This window comes from Cavia porcellus, unplaced genomic scaffold, assembly GCF_034190915.1.
Source record: "Cavia porcellus strain 051 isolate PalLab524CR breed Dunkin Hartley unplaced genomic scaffold, mCavPor4.1 scaffold_1, whole genome shotgun sequence".
In the NCBI taxonomy this organism is placed as follows: Eukaryota; Metazoa; Chordata; class Mammalia; order Rodentia; family Caviidae; genus Cavia; species Cavia porcellus.
In genome coordinates, this window is record NW_026947484.1 from 203,625,470 (window position 1) to 203,640,707 (window position 15,238).

At 42.4% G+C, this 15,238-nt stretch overlaps 1 pseudogene; it reads right to left on the reverse strand.

The window, feature by feature from the left end:
- Positions 1-1,421: 1,421 nt before the first annotated feature.
- Positions 1,422-2,775, reverse strand: LOC100721156 (protein lin-9 homolog; annotated as a pseudogene).
- Positions 2,776-15,238: the final 12,463 nt, after the last annotated feature.

Below are 15,238 nucleotides of genomic sequence, written 5' to 3' on the forward strand. Positions count from 1 at the left end.
AGTTTATCATTTTGCAATTGTACATGTCTTGATAGCCAAACCATAAACACAAGAGAAGCTAGCACAACAGGCATCAGAACACTTGTAAAGTGCCCATAATAAAAAAATTTTACTATGTTCTTCACATTAGAGTCGTTGTACTTTGTGGCAATGTTGTCAAAATCCAACAAGCAAGAATTGTACAACTTGTATGGGAAGTAGAAGGAGAGAAGGCCCTTCACTGCCCCCACCCTGCTGCCAGCACTGTACCAGACCACACAGGACCTATGAAGGCAGCAGAAAGACAGAACACCCATGCAGCACATGCTTGAGTATAACTGTTGCTTGTCCAACCACTGTTGCTGGTGACATTTGCAGTAAGTGATAGGACCTGTGCACTCATAACCCAAGCCACCACTCTTAGGCCAGTATTAAGTGACCTGCTTGGGAGACTAGGGGACAGGCCAAGGTGTAAAATCCTAGCCTGTTCTATTTCTACATTTCCTCCAGCAGAGTGCAGCAGAGTGATAACCAAAGACCAACCAGATGGCAGGGAAGACCTGTGCATTGGAAGAGCGCCCCCTGCAGGGATGAGGTATTATCCTACCACACAAACCAGGTTAGTCAGCCTTGGAGACAGGTTTGGAAAGGGTGAGAGATGAATAGGAATCTCCTGGGATTGCCTGGAAAGATCAGGATTACTGAAAAAAGATCATAAATAAAACAATAGGGCTGGGGATATAAGTCAGTGTGGCGTAGGAGGATCTATCCCCACTATCAACAGCACCACCAATGGGAAGGGGCAGTGAGGTTCAGCCTATACCAGGGGATGGTAGATTCTGAATCACAGAGCTTTACCTAGGGGACAGCTATGCAGCCCACTGTCAATTTGGGAACCCACTTAGAGGACGATAAGGAGACAGGAAAAGAACATTTCTAGGTGAGTTTCTATGTCATTTCAGACCCCAGTCAGGATCAGGTCTTGTGCTCCTGCAAAGCCCAGACCCTGGTCACATGTATACCACAGGAAGTGTGGAGAACACCAAGGATATTGTGTGGGGCTCCCAATGGGAGATAAGAGAGGTGGATTAGATGAAAGCATATATAGGGGGGGGGTTCAGGCTTGGACAACTGCAGTGAGTTCTGGCTCTTTTAATTGAGTGAATTGAGTTTGGATCACTTATGAAGCTGAGTAAAAGGAAGTAAAGGGAGGCAGTTCATCAGTAGTTTGGGTGAGAACAAAGCTCAGCTGTGGCTCAATGGGTAATTTGGCACAGAGAGACTAAATGTTCAAAGGAATTTGCCAAGAGACATGAGAAAGGAGAGACATGAGACAGATAAGAGCAGGGGTCAGTGCCCCGTATCTGAGTGTTGGATAGGCACCCCTATTGTAGGTCTGTGGACTGATCTGTGGGCTACAGCTCTTGATATGGAGCAAGCTCCTAACAGTACCATTGAACTTTATGCAAAACTTTGTCTAGGCCCTTGTTCAGGTGTTCAAACTCTAAACAAGTGTTGCATTTCTCTGCTGAACTTCAATGCCAATGGACATGGAATAGATTTCAGTTTTTCTGCCTCTGTGTCCATTTTCTGTAATTTCCTTGTATGTTCCTTTTTAAACATGAGAAATTTTGATAATCTAGTCACTTGAATAAGGCATTCTACTGGGAAACCACCCAATAATTCAGTGTCAGAGCCAGAAATGTTACTTCTTCAAGGTGGCTTGCCTTGCAAAGGACCAGTGTCTTTAATCAATGACTGGAGAGGGGGGTGTAACATAACCATGGTGGGTTTATAAGAACTCAAGAAATTCACTGTTTCTGTCCAAAAGTTGGGCATGGCTACATCATGTTCATTACTAAGAACTTCGTAGTCAAGGATGGTATGAATCCCAAGGTCAGATATATCCAAAGACATTTTTAATACAAGGAGTATTAAGAGTATCCATGGCATCTGTGTCCTGTGAGTAGACCACCATGTATAACACCCAATGGGACTGTAACTTTATTTCCCATAACCAATGTCAAGGGAATTACATGTGGGAGAACTTTGAAATATGAAACAACTGCCACTTCCTTTTGTTGTGGGAGCCATATTTTCTATCATTTCAGTTTCAATGCTGATCTCTGTTCCTCAAAAGATGCAGAAAATCATTGTGGGTTTTCCATAAGATGTTTGAATTTTTCCACACTGTTCACTTTTTTACTTTCCCATTTTAACATTAGGAAAAAATTACTTTAGACATACACAGCAATCATTATCATCTTCAAAAAGTGTTTCATCTATATTTGAATAGAACCACTCATGTATGCACCATTTCTATGCTTTTAGAAGCATGAGTAGTTTCTGTAATGTTCTGTGAAGCTTTCTCATCTGGTGGTGATATTTGGGCTGCAAATTTCTGTAGAATAATTGTAACTACCTTGATTCTATAGGTGATCATGTATTTATTTGTCTATCATCATCATCATCATCAGAAAAGAGATAACTTCGTTTTGAATTTCTGAAAGGCATTTCAACAGCATGGCTTACATTCCTGTCTTTCCAACCAGAGGTTATCTGTAAAGAACATTTCATTCCATGTATTAGATAAGCTTTCCTCTTTTAAACTGAAGAGAGTTTTGCTGAGGAGTCCTCCTTAGGCAACTGATTGATCTCTGCAACTTGATGAAATTGCCCTACTTTTTCAAAGGCTGTCTTCTGAATAAATTGTGGGGCTAAGACTCTATTTGTGAGGGACATTCCAAAGAAGAGGCCTTCTGAGCTGCATTGCTCCTGCCCCTCCCTGCACACCATGTGGGGCTGACACACCCTTGGCCCATGCGTCTGCCCAAGGTGAACTTCACTGAGAGCCCACAGGGCAGGACAGAGAGTGGGCCCTGGCCAGAAGCGGACAGAGGCAGGAGCCTTGTACATCTACTTTTATAGCATTACATTTTGTAACTGCCATCTTACAAACAACACAAATGTCCATGAATTGATAAATAGATAAAGAGGTGTATTCTAAATATACAAGGGTGTACTAGTCAGCCCTAAAGAAGGATAAACTTGAGATATTTATATCTAAATGAGTGGGCCTTGAGACTACATTCTTAATTGTAATAAATCAAACACACATGTATAAATATTGCTTTCTTCGTTGTGAGAAGCTAAAAATGTAATTAAGTAATGGAATATATACTAGATATTATAAAATAGATAGAAAAAGCTCAAATAGGAAGGTGTCTGAGTTACTTTTCTCTTGTTGCTGAGACAAAGTACCTGCCACTCAAATTTAAAGACAGTGCCATATTTAGTTCACAGTTTGTGGAGGTTTCAGTGCATAAACAGCTGGCTCCAAAACAGAGAGGGACATAGCAGAGAAACAACAGTTCATGGCAGAGAAATACAGCAAAAACATAGGAACAAAAGGGGAAAACAAGTCTCTTTCCATCCCCTTTATCTTATCTGAATATTGGGATTAGGATAGCACAAAACTAATCAGTGAACTTATCCAGAAATCCTTCACCCTTCATCTCAGGACTCTTAATCACAGCATTGCACTATGAATCCGTAAAAGATGCTAAATTGACCTACTTCTGAAAGGGGCCATCTACAGCTGCATGAATCTTTAGGAGGGCATTTAAACACAAACTCTAATAGAAGGGGAACCAGGAAGCAGGGAGCTGGAAAGGAAGGAAGGGAAAATAAAAAATAGAAAAGAGGGAAAAATGGAAATACAATTTTTGTAAATAGGAGTGTAAGAGGAGTTGAAGGGAGGAAAAGGGATTGGGGGAAAGTACAGAAGTAAGATAAATCATGTACAGATGAAAAATCCTTATAATGAAAGTGATCATTATGCAAATTTAAAATATACCAGTAAACTAAATTTATAAGTATCCCAATTACTAATTAGAGCATAACTAAGTTGTAAAAAATGGTTGAATATTTTTAAAAAAATTTACCAACTAACACATATGAAATGTATATAATTACATGAACATTTTTGCTTTATAACAGAAAATAGCATGATGAAATCCACGATGCAGCTATGATTTCCACAAGGCTCATCAGGAAGGAGTGTCATAGTTGATGAGATAGGAATGCTCTAGAGGAGACAATGGGTGAGTGACAACAATCTGCTCCCTGTCAGCATCATCTGTACACATGATCTAATGGGAGGACAGGGCAGATGGAAATTTTGGAAGTGATAAAATTTTCTCTCCAAATGAAATACCAATAAACTTCATTGAAAGAATGAGGAAAGTGTCTTTTACCATTAACTTGGTTTTATTTGTACAGGACACAGTCACAGTGTATGTACAGAAGACAACATTTTCCACCTATTTTGATTTGGGCACATTATCTGCCTCTGAATTCACTAACAGAGGAACAATTTCACTGAATGAAGACAGAATGTTGTTTTTCCAGCCACTTTAAATTTTCATCCCAATTATCAGAAATAGTTTTGGGCTCTCGATGGAAACTGCATGAGCCTCATAATTTATTGTTTCACTTACATCTTAAAATGAAAGGTGGGGGTGTTCAAGTCAATATCCAGACTCAGAGAGTGCATTTCTCATCATTTGCAGGTTCTCATAGTTTGTGGTGAGTGAGGAGAGCAGAGAAACAAGAACCTAAAGAGATTGCCAATAAAAAATTAGAGACATGCATGAAAGATGATTCATTTTTAAACAGCAAAAGAAGACAGAATGCTGTTGTGGAGAGAGAGGGAAGGTTATCTGGAAAAGATGCATTCACACAAATACTTTGTTCCCAGCCTATTTTATTGGGTTTACACAGCCCTCTCCTCCGCAGGTATCTAGAACTTGCCACAATCTGATTGGCTCTCTGGGTTTTCATTCATAGCTCCTAGGCCAAATCACTCTAAACCAGGCATACCTGGCTATGTACACTGTCAGGGACCTGGCCTAGATCCCCAGTCTCCCAAACCAGTACTCAGCAAAGGCTTAAATAAATGAGACAAGTAGTATGATTTTAGGGCTCCAAGAGGATCAAAACCCTCTGGTGAGTTTAAGACTCAGTGGGCCATCAGGCAATGTCTCTGGGTGTCCCAGATTTATTTAATATTCACACAAGGAAGGGATTAGAATGGATAGGCAGGAAACCTGAGAAGGACCCTTCCAAGCAATAGACTATGCTAATTAAGGAGAACAATCCTAGGAGAAAGTCTCCAGGTGAATCCTGCTACAGGAGTGAAATACCTGCAGCCAAAATCTCCATCCTATTAACTGGGGTTTGAACCAGGTGTCCTCAGCTGTGGCCTATCTTGCCCTTTGAGGAGGCTCTGTGTTCTCAGTTCAGCCATGCCCCAGCCTTGCCCCAACCCTGCTCATGTATTCAACTTCCATGGCCCCAATGGTGCACATTCCTTTTGCTGGGCTTTGTTTCATTTTTCCTTGTTCTCTGTCCTTGTCAGGACCTTAGCTCTGTTATTGATAGGTTGGGTATGGAGATGATCATAGAAATGTAGACTAGGCTTAGTGATTTAACCAAGGGGATTCTTGTGTTTCTAATGCAGTAACTTGCTGACTACAGAGTGACAAAATATGTACATATAACTGAGTATATATTTTTATATACTCAATAAGGGTTTTGTTTTAAATTAGATGAACACCCCCACCCTTGGTCTCTTGTGTGCTTTATTGTGGGTGGTGAGGGGTAGCTCTCTTTATTTCCTGCACTTGGTTCCTGCGCTTGTTTGTCTCCATGCCTTTGATTGCATCTCACTCCATGATTGATGTAGGTCCCTTTTGTTATTTTTCTTCTTTGGTGACTTTCTGTATCTATACTTATCTTTTTGAGTTTGCCCTCCAGGAAAGTATTAACTCTTCTTTTTCAGGACTTTTAAGAAAACACAAAAGGGCCTTTATGCTATTATTTCCCTGCCCAGATATTCTTTTCTACTTCATTTTTTCCGTCTGATATATGTGCTTACCTGCTTTTGGGGAAATCAGTGATGAATAACCTGAAATCTTTAAGCTGAGTGGTGTCATTTTTTTGTGGGGGGGGGAGTGGATGGAGCATTCGGCATGGAGTTTTGACAAATGGATCTTGTTAAAGGGAAAAAAGCGTCATCTGGAGTTTTGGTTGAAGCATGGAAGTTAGTTTTGTTACAATTAGTCTTCTGTAATAAAGTGAGAGAGAAAGCTGAGACTCCACAGCCCACAAAGCACAGCAAGAGATTTGCTGTCAAGGGACCTAACAAATGCAGCAATCAAATGGTCACACAAGGAAGCAAGTAAGACATCTACTAACTTGCTGTAATCCCTGGGATACTGGGGAATCTATAGCCTACTGTCCATGTAACTATTTGGATGTTTTGTAGGAAAACCCAAGCCTTGGTTTCTACCTGGTGGGAATTGTTACTATTTGTGCAGCATGGTTTAGTGCTGTACAGATGCCCCTTGGCAGATAAGCATTCATTCCAGAATTTGATGATATTCCAGCACCATTTCTGCAAATGAACTGCAACAAATCTTGAGGTCTTTGAAATTGCTTACAGCATTCTGTGGCCAATGAGATTTATTAGCAGTGAAGTTGGTTATCTGCAACAAATTACCAGTTACTCCTTATGGTTACACTTTTGACAAAGATGCTTAAGAGAAAATAAATTTGAGACCTATATGATCAAATAACATCTTGCTATCTCAATGACAGTTATGACATTTAGGGGTTTAGTTTTAGAAACATGTACAGAGCTAATCATTTCCTCTGTGTCAGGAACCAAGATGGGTCATGGTATTGTGTGATCATGTGACATCCTGTGAGGCATAGGAGATTTTCCCTCAGGTGACCCTTCTTTTTAGCACTGCACATTGGTGAATTCTTCTTTCTGGGGTGCAGAAATCCTCCTGCTTACCAAAGTTCACTGAACACCAGTGTTTTGGTGACACACAAAAGTTTTCAGATGCCATAGAAAATGTTTTATCATGTCATGGGTCTTTTAAAATCTTGCAGTCAGAATACTGACTTCCCTCTTCAGTCCAGTTATCTTTTTAGCTCCAGTTTCCAAACCTCAGTTGTTGAAATCCTATAAGGTCAGTTATACCAGTATTCTAGTGAGAACAGTGTTGTGAACTTAATAATCCCCTCTGGATATTAATAATCTTGAAATATCTAACATGATCAGAGAGTTGTTAATTCCTCACTAATAATGGTTGCCTTTGAAATTGAATTCGTGTGGAATTTTAACAGATATCTCATATAATATTTTACAGGGAAAACTGAGATCAGGAGCAACATAAAATTTTAGAATAACAATTTTGATGACACTATTATATTATTACATGTTATTATATTATTATATTATATTAGGTTGTTAATTTTTAATTTTCAATTTCTAGAGTGACATTATCTTGATTACATAATGTTTGAGTCTGAATGTCCTAAGAAATACACAGCATAGGCATAACAAACACATAAGCATGGATTTGAAAAATAGTCACAACTTTTGACTAGATTTTCAGTGTTGGAGTGGCATGAACATTGAATCTCAATTAGCTGAAATATGAGTCAGTGGAACTCAGATACTTGTACATGAAAAGTTTACCATTATAAATAAGTTTATAGTCACCAGTTTGCAAAGTGATTTTCAGTTTTTTAGCTTTGAAAACCTGTACACTTGGGAAACATACAGCCTTGAATATGCCATGAAGTCAGAAATATAGTGTCACAGCAATACAGAAATCTATGTATGTGATATTCATCTACTTAATTTTTACTCTTAAGGTGAAGCCCACACTCTTTTTAACACATTTTACAGTGTGAAATTCACTGGAAAGGTTCCATTTCTTCATGGCAGTGTGGGAAGTTATTGTCACAGGTACAATTCTTCTTGTCCCATGGGACTGGTTTGGGCCTCGGCAGGCATTATGTCCCCATGTTAGCTGTGAAACAAGTGAATGATTTTGGGTGAGTGCATGCTCAGGGATGTAATGGGACCCTCATGCTCCATCTTTCTCTACTTCCTTTCCCAAGAGGAGAATGAGCCTGACAGTGAAAGGAGAAATAAAGTGAAATTGGGAGAATATATATTTGGCCTTTCCAGAGACTGTGAAAGAGGTTTTATCTCATATTCCTATGGTGAGTTAACTGAAGAATTTGCCCAAGAGTCGTCTACTGAGAGCCAGAGCCTCAAGAGCTAAAATTTGCCTCTCAAAGTTGGAGTATCAAACTGAATAAGAAACTGCTCAGAAGGAGAAGTCTCAACAATGTCTTCTATCAGTGCAAGAGGGAAATCAGGCCAGAATGTAGATTGCCCTGTGAAGCTTGTTCTTTTTAACTTTATAACAGTAGCCATGTCTGTGTGTTGTACATGGATGAGAATGATTTGTGTTTTGGTATGAGACATGTTGTTCCCACTGTATATCTTAATCTCTCCTCAGTTTGCAAAAGTGACAGTTTCCAAAAAAAAAAAATATTGCAATAAGGACAAGCAAAACAAAGGAGGTACCAAAATGCATGAAAACACAGAATCCCTTCCAAATTTATTGGCATTTTGTAATTCTGAATGTCTTATCTCTCCACATAGACATTAATCAGCACACCATAGATGAGAATATTTATAAATTGCTTCTATAATGAAAACTTCACTATGTTCTTGCTTAGCATAAAAATGACATAGATTGTGCCAAACATCAAAATCAACCCATTGAAGCCAGAGTCAAGGAGGCAGAGAGAGAGGGATACTGCCCAGAATATCAGTCAATAACCACCACACCTTCAAAAGCCATGAAAAGGGAAGTCAGGAAGCTTCTTCACTTGGGTCAAGAAACTGTATCAGCTGATCAGATGGATCCCCAAGGTGCAGGAGGTAAGGTGAAGGCTTTGAGTCCTTTACCAGATTGTAAGGCTGTAGCAAGCAGCCTCCTAAGAGCTCCTTTGAAGCAGAAGCTCTCTAATTCAGGCAGAGTGCCCATCCCTAGGTTACTTCCTGGCTGCATCGAGCAAGCCTCCTGATAGCTTCTGCTCAGCCTTGTTCTCAGGCCTGTCCTGCTCCCTGGTGGGTAAGGTAGAAACTGTCATTGTTTAAGAATCTCCTTGTTCACTATCCAGTGTGACAATGGCAGTGTGAGTAAGGGGAGTGAAAAGCCAGGCTTCTTCATAGATGCACCTGCTCTGGCTGCTGTGCTTACAAGAGAGGAAGAGGCAAAAGAGATCACTGTGTGTCATGCACTATGGGAGGGCATTTGATGCAGTCTGTGGAAGACTCTGGATGCTGTCAGGCTGAATCCATGTCCAACATGTGGCTTCCCCCAGGAGACAGTTTTCTGAGAACATAATCCCTCACCTCCCCTGACCCTGGCCTGGCTTCAGAATTTACACTCACGTCATCAGGATGTCATCATGGTGGGTGGCAATATTTGAATATCACCAGCATGGACACTGCAGGATGAGATCAGAAGAGTGGGCATCTGCAATGTAGGTGGACAACTGAAGGGCAAGTGCAAAATCATTTTCTATCTGGACTAGGCCTCTGCTTCTCTGCTACCCACTATGCACATTCCTGTCTCCTTCATTGTCTCCATCCACAGGGTACTGGTCCACAGCCATAATGGGGTTATTGCACTAGGACACATTGCAAGCAGTTGAGAGCTGGAATGAAATTTGGTGGATGAATGTGTTTGTTGGATGGAGCTCCCCGCTTAGACATTTCTAGAGATGGGTCCATGTTTGAGGTTAGTTGTGGTCAAAGTGGAAGTGTTTACAGCATTATTCTTGGCAAGATGATCTCAGAGTATCCAATGGCAACAATGCTGTGGGGACCTTGGAGTTCTATACCTTCTCTCAGCACCTTGACATCAAACAGGTTTCTGAGACAAACAGGTCCTGGGAGTGATGCTGATGTGAGCCCTCCCTTGGTCCTTTGCCCATCCTTGTGGACCAGGGGACAAGGAACACCACTTGGAATCCCAGAACCAAATGTTTATTTAGCAGATAAAGTAGGATCTATCTTTGGAGAGGATCTGGGGTGACTTAAGTGGATCAATATTTCAGTAAAAAACATAGGATTTGCATTGACTTTGTGGGCTGTGGGACAACCAGATATCATATATGGTAGAAGTGATATGAAGAACATGAGGTGTAGAAAGGGGAGTCATATGAGATGGGACAGCAGAGGAAAAATGGCTGCGGTTCAGGGTAGGTGAAGTGTAGGAGCAAAGGCAGGCTGAAGACCTCCATCCTGTCATCTTTTGGCTTTCAAAAAGTCAGCCATACTCACTGTTGATTAGTCTACAATTCTCTTCTGTGTGTAGAAGATAGAACATCAGAGCAGCCAAGGGTGTGTGTGTGTGTGTGTGTGTTTGTGTGTGTGTGTGTGAGAGAGAGAGAGAGAGAGAGAGAGAGAGAGAGAGAGAGAGAAAGAGAGAGAAAAAGAGAGACAGAGTGAGAAAGAGAGACACAGAGAGAGACAGAGAGATAGAGTGAGAGAGAGACAGAGAGAGAGAAAGAGAGACAGAGAGATAGAGTGAGAGAGAGAGACAGAGACAGAGAGAGAGAGAGAGAGAGAGAGAGAGAGAGAGAGAGAGAGAGAGAGAGACAGAGACTAAGTGATATCTAAGTGCCAAGACACCTGAGCAGCCCTTGGTTGCTTCAATTTCAGTTTGGCTGCAGAGGATCTGGGGTCTCTTTGCCTCTACTACATAAGGATAGGATCCCCAAGTGCTGTACCTCAAGGCTATCAGAACCAAGTATTCTGATATATTTAGATAATGAGACTGGCTCCTCCTCAGCCTGGTCTTCAGTTTCTTCTGAGTGGTCAAGCTGCAGTCCCCTGAGCAGACTAGGAATGCTAAAATCCTAGACAACACCAATGGGGGATGAGCAAGCCGCATCAGAAGCAGGAGAGGGCCCAGTTTATTAAGACCTAAGGAATGAGGCTGCAGTAACCCACCCAATGAGACCCAAAGTGAGGAAAGGAGATGACTCTAGAGAGCAAGACACAAAATGGAGTCCAGGAGTGGCTTAGAACACCAATATCTAAGTTATAAAGAGATGTGCCCCTACAAAATGGGAACAGGGAGATGAAATCCTGGGTCTGCAGTTATCATTTGTGAGTGTTTTAATTAAACTATCACAAGAGCAATTTGGGCCAGGATCCTGGGTAACCAAAAAACGCCAGGATGAGAGCTGTTATCTTCCAAGTACTGAATCTTATTCCTGAACACTTCCCCTCATGGGGATGCCCCAGGCCTGGACAGACCCCAGATCTTCTTTTCTCTAGATCTGGCTTTACCAATGGGTTCACCTGAAAATGTGCCATCTTTAGTGAGCTCCAGACATCTAACAAGTATTGAGGTATTTCTTTGCTTCAGAGCTCACTTCCGGTTTCCCCATGCAATCTGGATGAACAGTGAGTGGCCAACACAAGACACTCTAAAACTTTTTAAAAAATTAATATTAAAAATCAAAACAAAAGGGGTTAGAAATAAAACAGAATTTTTAAAAACCCAGTAAAAAATCAACACTACTTGATATATCGTTATCCTTATATATTGTTATCTTAGAAATAGTTGTTCCAATTACAAGATCTAAGCATAATGATGATCAAGATTTTTGAGACAAGGTCTTGCTACATAAATGACTAGGTCTAAACTCCCAATCCCCTTGCCTCAGGCTTGACTGCTGGGATGACAGACAGTACACATTGGCCACATGACCTCAACTCCAGCAGTAACTGTCTCTTCTGCTGCCTACTTAGGGCAACCCATCCCACATATATACTGCAGGCATGGACCTCTGTTGCTATCTTGATGCTCCTCTTTCCTATGTCTCCTGGTCAGTGCCTCTGAGCCTCAAGTGTGTTCCATGCCAAGTACTATCTTAGCCCTTATTCCTCACTGATTCCTGGGAATTTGACCCTCAAATGCTCTTATGCCAATCCTTCCGTGGACAGTGCCAGGTTGCATTGCAGGTGGATGAATCCAGGCTCCTCCCTATCCTCCCCAGGCCTCATCTGCCCCATCTGTGTCATCCTTTTTCTGAGACTGCAGAGTTTATCTTTGAAATTCTTCCCACCTACTCTGCTGAAACTGCATCCCAATCCTTGCCCTTCAGTAGACCCAAGCCAGGCTGTCACTCAGATGAGATGCCCCAGACTGACCTGGGATGCTCACCTTCTGGTTTCTCCTCAAACCTTGCTCAAGTGGCCACATTCCTGGCTGGCTTCTTTGGTGTCTATCACATGAGTTTGTGCTTCTCAGAATCCAACAGCCCCTGATGTGATGACTGCACCTCCTGCTTTGTTTGTTTTAAATTGTAATGGTGGTGGCAGTGACAGTACTGACTGAAGTGAGGGGCACCAGGCTGAGCTATATTCCCAGTCCTTTATATAGTTTTCCTTTGGTGTAGGTTCTCACTCATTTGCCCACATGGCTTTGACATTTCAATCCTTCTGCCTACAGCTCTATAGCTGAGCGTGTTGTGATTATAGGAAATGTGACTCCTTTAAGGTCCGTTCTCTCTAATCCCTAGATAGATGTATTGAGTGGAGTTCCACTTCACATATGGAGTCCATTTGTCCCCTCTTGGACACATGAGTCACTGTCTTGTTGTTTACTGACTGTGTCTATGCTGCAGCTACCATGAATGTGGATGAAAGATATGATGAGTGGAAAAATTGCAAGAGGTCAGAAGGTTTCTTTGGTGCAGGGATGGGAGATGATTGACAGTGTCCCTCACTCTTTGAGTATGACATAAGTCTGTGTCTCAGACTCTTAGGAGGTAGCAGTTTCACTTCAGTAAAGTGGAGGCAACAGTTAGCTGTTGGCATCTTTCAGCTCCTCCGTGCTGCTAGGCATAACAAGGTGAATTTGATTTCCTACCTGAAATGTCAAACCTAATGTCAGTGAACCACTTAGTTAGAACTGAAAGGGGCTGAACACAGGCACTGTTCCTGGTGAGCACAGAGATACCACTTTCCAGCTGTTTCAGAGGAAAATCTCAGAAGGAAGATCTCTGAGAGGTGGCTAGAGTTGTGATTCTCCAGCACCATAAGGTGCTATCCAAAAGGACTTCACACTGAGATTTCAGAGACGTAAGCCAGTGTCTGGTGGGCCTTCTGGGACCTGAGATTTTTGGTGTATGCAGAGGATCCAAAGATGTGTGCCCTTTCCATGGCTTTGGAATAATTTCTATGTCAATCCCCTCAACCTTGTCCTGGTGTGCTTCTGTCTCTCTTCATATCTTATCCCATATACCCTACCCCTAGGTATCCCACATATCTGTCTTTCAAGAGCCCTTATCCAATTATACTGGGAGTGTGACTACAGAGGGATCCAGCTCAGAGGTGGGATCAGATCTAGGCATAGAGGGGAGTTCAGGGCTTGGGAATTCAAGGCCACCAGTAGGGTGATATCAGCTACAGGAGACCCAGAGCCATGGCTTCATGGCAGTCGATGATCTGGCAGTTTCAGAGGGTAAGAAGAGGGCTAGGGAGACTAACCAAGAAAATTATGTATCGCCACCAACACCCCTTCCACCAGATGTGCTGATCCACTCATTTGTAAGTCTAAGAATGAACATGCAGTTGCCAGCATCAGTTTAAGAAATGTGTGGCAAGATACCTACCCCCATCTCCTCAAAGCCAGAATTGTGTCAGGCAGAGAAAAGGTAAGACAGCAGAGGACAGGAAGGTTACTGTCAGAGCTCCACACTCTGGCAGGCACAAGGACACCATCCTGGCATTCCCTCTGCCTGTTCTTTTCATTTGATCATGGTTATCTGTCAGTCATCACCACAGCTCTGCACATATCTCTCCTCTGGCCCTGTGAACCCAGAATAGGTGTGTATGGCAAGACCTTCCTCTATGAATCCACAAAGTTCAAGAATGCCCTAGGTACACTGTCCAGATCAGTAATCTGAGACTGAAGGGACAAGAGGCAGGAGGCTAACCAAGAATTTGGGGAAAGCCTGGATGACATATTGAGTTCAAAAACAGCCAAACTACAGAAAAGCACCATGTAACTAAAAAAGAAGGAAGATGGGAGTGATGGTGCCTGCCTGTAATACCAGCCTTTGGGAGGCAGAGGCAGAAGGATCATGTGAGTTCATGCCGTTGTGGGCTACAGAGCAAGTTCAAGGCCCACATGTACTTCAAAGCATTACACAAAACCATTACTTCAAAACCAAACAAAAGCAAAATGAAAGGGAATGCAAAGAAAAGAAGGTGCTGTACCCACAGATCCTGTGGTACCTCTGAGGTTGGCTAATAGAGAAGGGTTTGATGTCTCATGAGGGCTCACTGAGCCCAGATCCGGGTTGTCACAGGAACCCCAGCCAGGCTTTCAGGCAGGGTGAGATGCTTTGAGCTCTTTGCATTCTGTATGCCCATCCTTCAGTTTGCAGTTGCACAGAATGGAGGAGACTCTTAGCACGTGGCTCAGTGTGAATCCAGCACACAGAGATGAATGTGGATATATGGATGACAGATGTGGCTTCTCATCAGAACAGTGAGTGCTGAGGCAACAGCTGCAGCTCACTGTGGAGCCCTGGCAGGGGCATCATGTGGGTCAAAGTGGGCTCAATTCCACTGCTATGTACACCAGTGGCTTTGGGTCATGGGATGCCACAATTTGGCCTTAGTCTCGAGAGTTCCTTGCAGAGGGGCCCTTAGGGATTTGGGGCACAGAGAAATTCATCCTTTACATCGTCTTGCTTTTTCATCAAATTCTTACAGAGCATGACATGGATTGGAGATGATTCTGAGAATCATGGGAAGGGCACAGGAGTCACTGTTCTAGCAAACCAAAGTGTTTGACCAAGCTCTATCCTCAAAATTCATGCTTTCCTGAAATCCCTGACCAGGCTTCCTGATTTGAATCTGCTAAGAGTCCTAAATCAGCTGAAGACCAAGATCTCTGTAGCTGCTTTTTGCTTAGTTCTCCTCTGTTCTTTTCTCTAATATCCTTGTCCCCATCCTATTTTCACTGGCCCACTTTAGATTTCCTCTTGTTTTCTTCTTGATGAGGCTAAAGAGTGCTCTTGTCGTCTGTTCTGGTAATCAGACCAGGGGTCAGGGTGGATTCCCATGATCCAAAATATGAACAACCCGGAATCTCATCCTGGGCCCAGATTAGCTAGCACTCTCTTGCCCTCTGACTAGAAGAAATACAGTTGTGGACAAGATCTGGCTTTGGCTTTTGTTAAGCAGCCCTACTGCTGGATTTGGAGTCCTGAACCCTTGATTCTTCCATCAGGGAATCAGTCCAAATCTTTCGCAGGGGTATTCTGAGGGATCATTAGGGGTGTCTGGAGT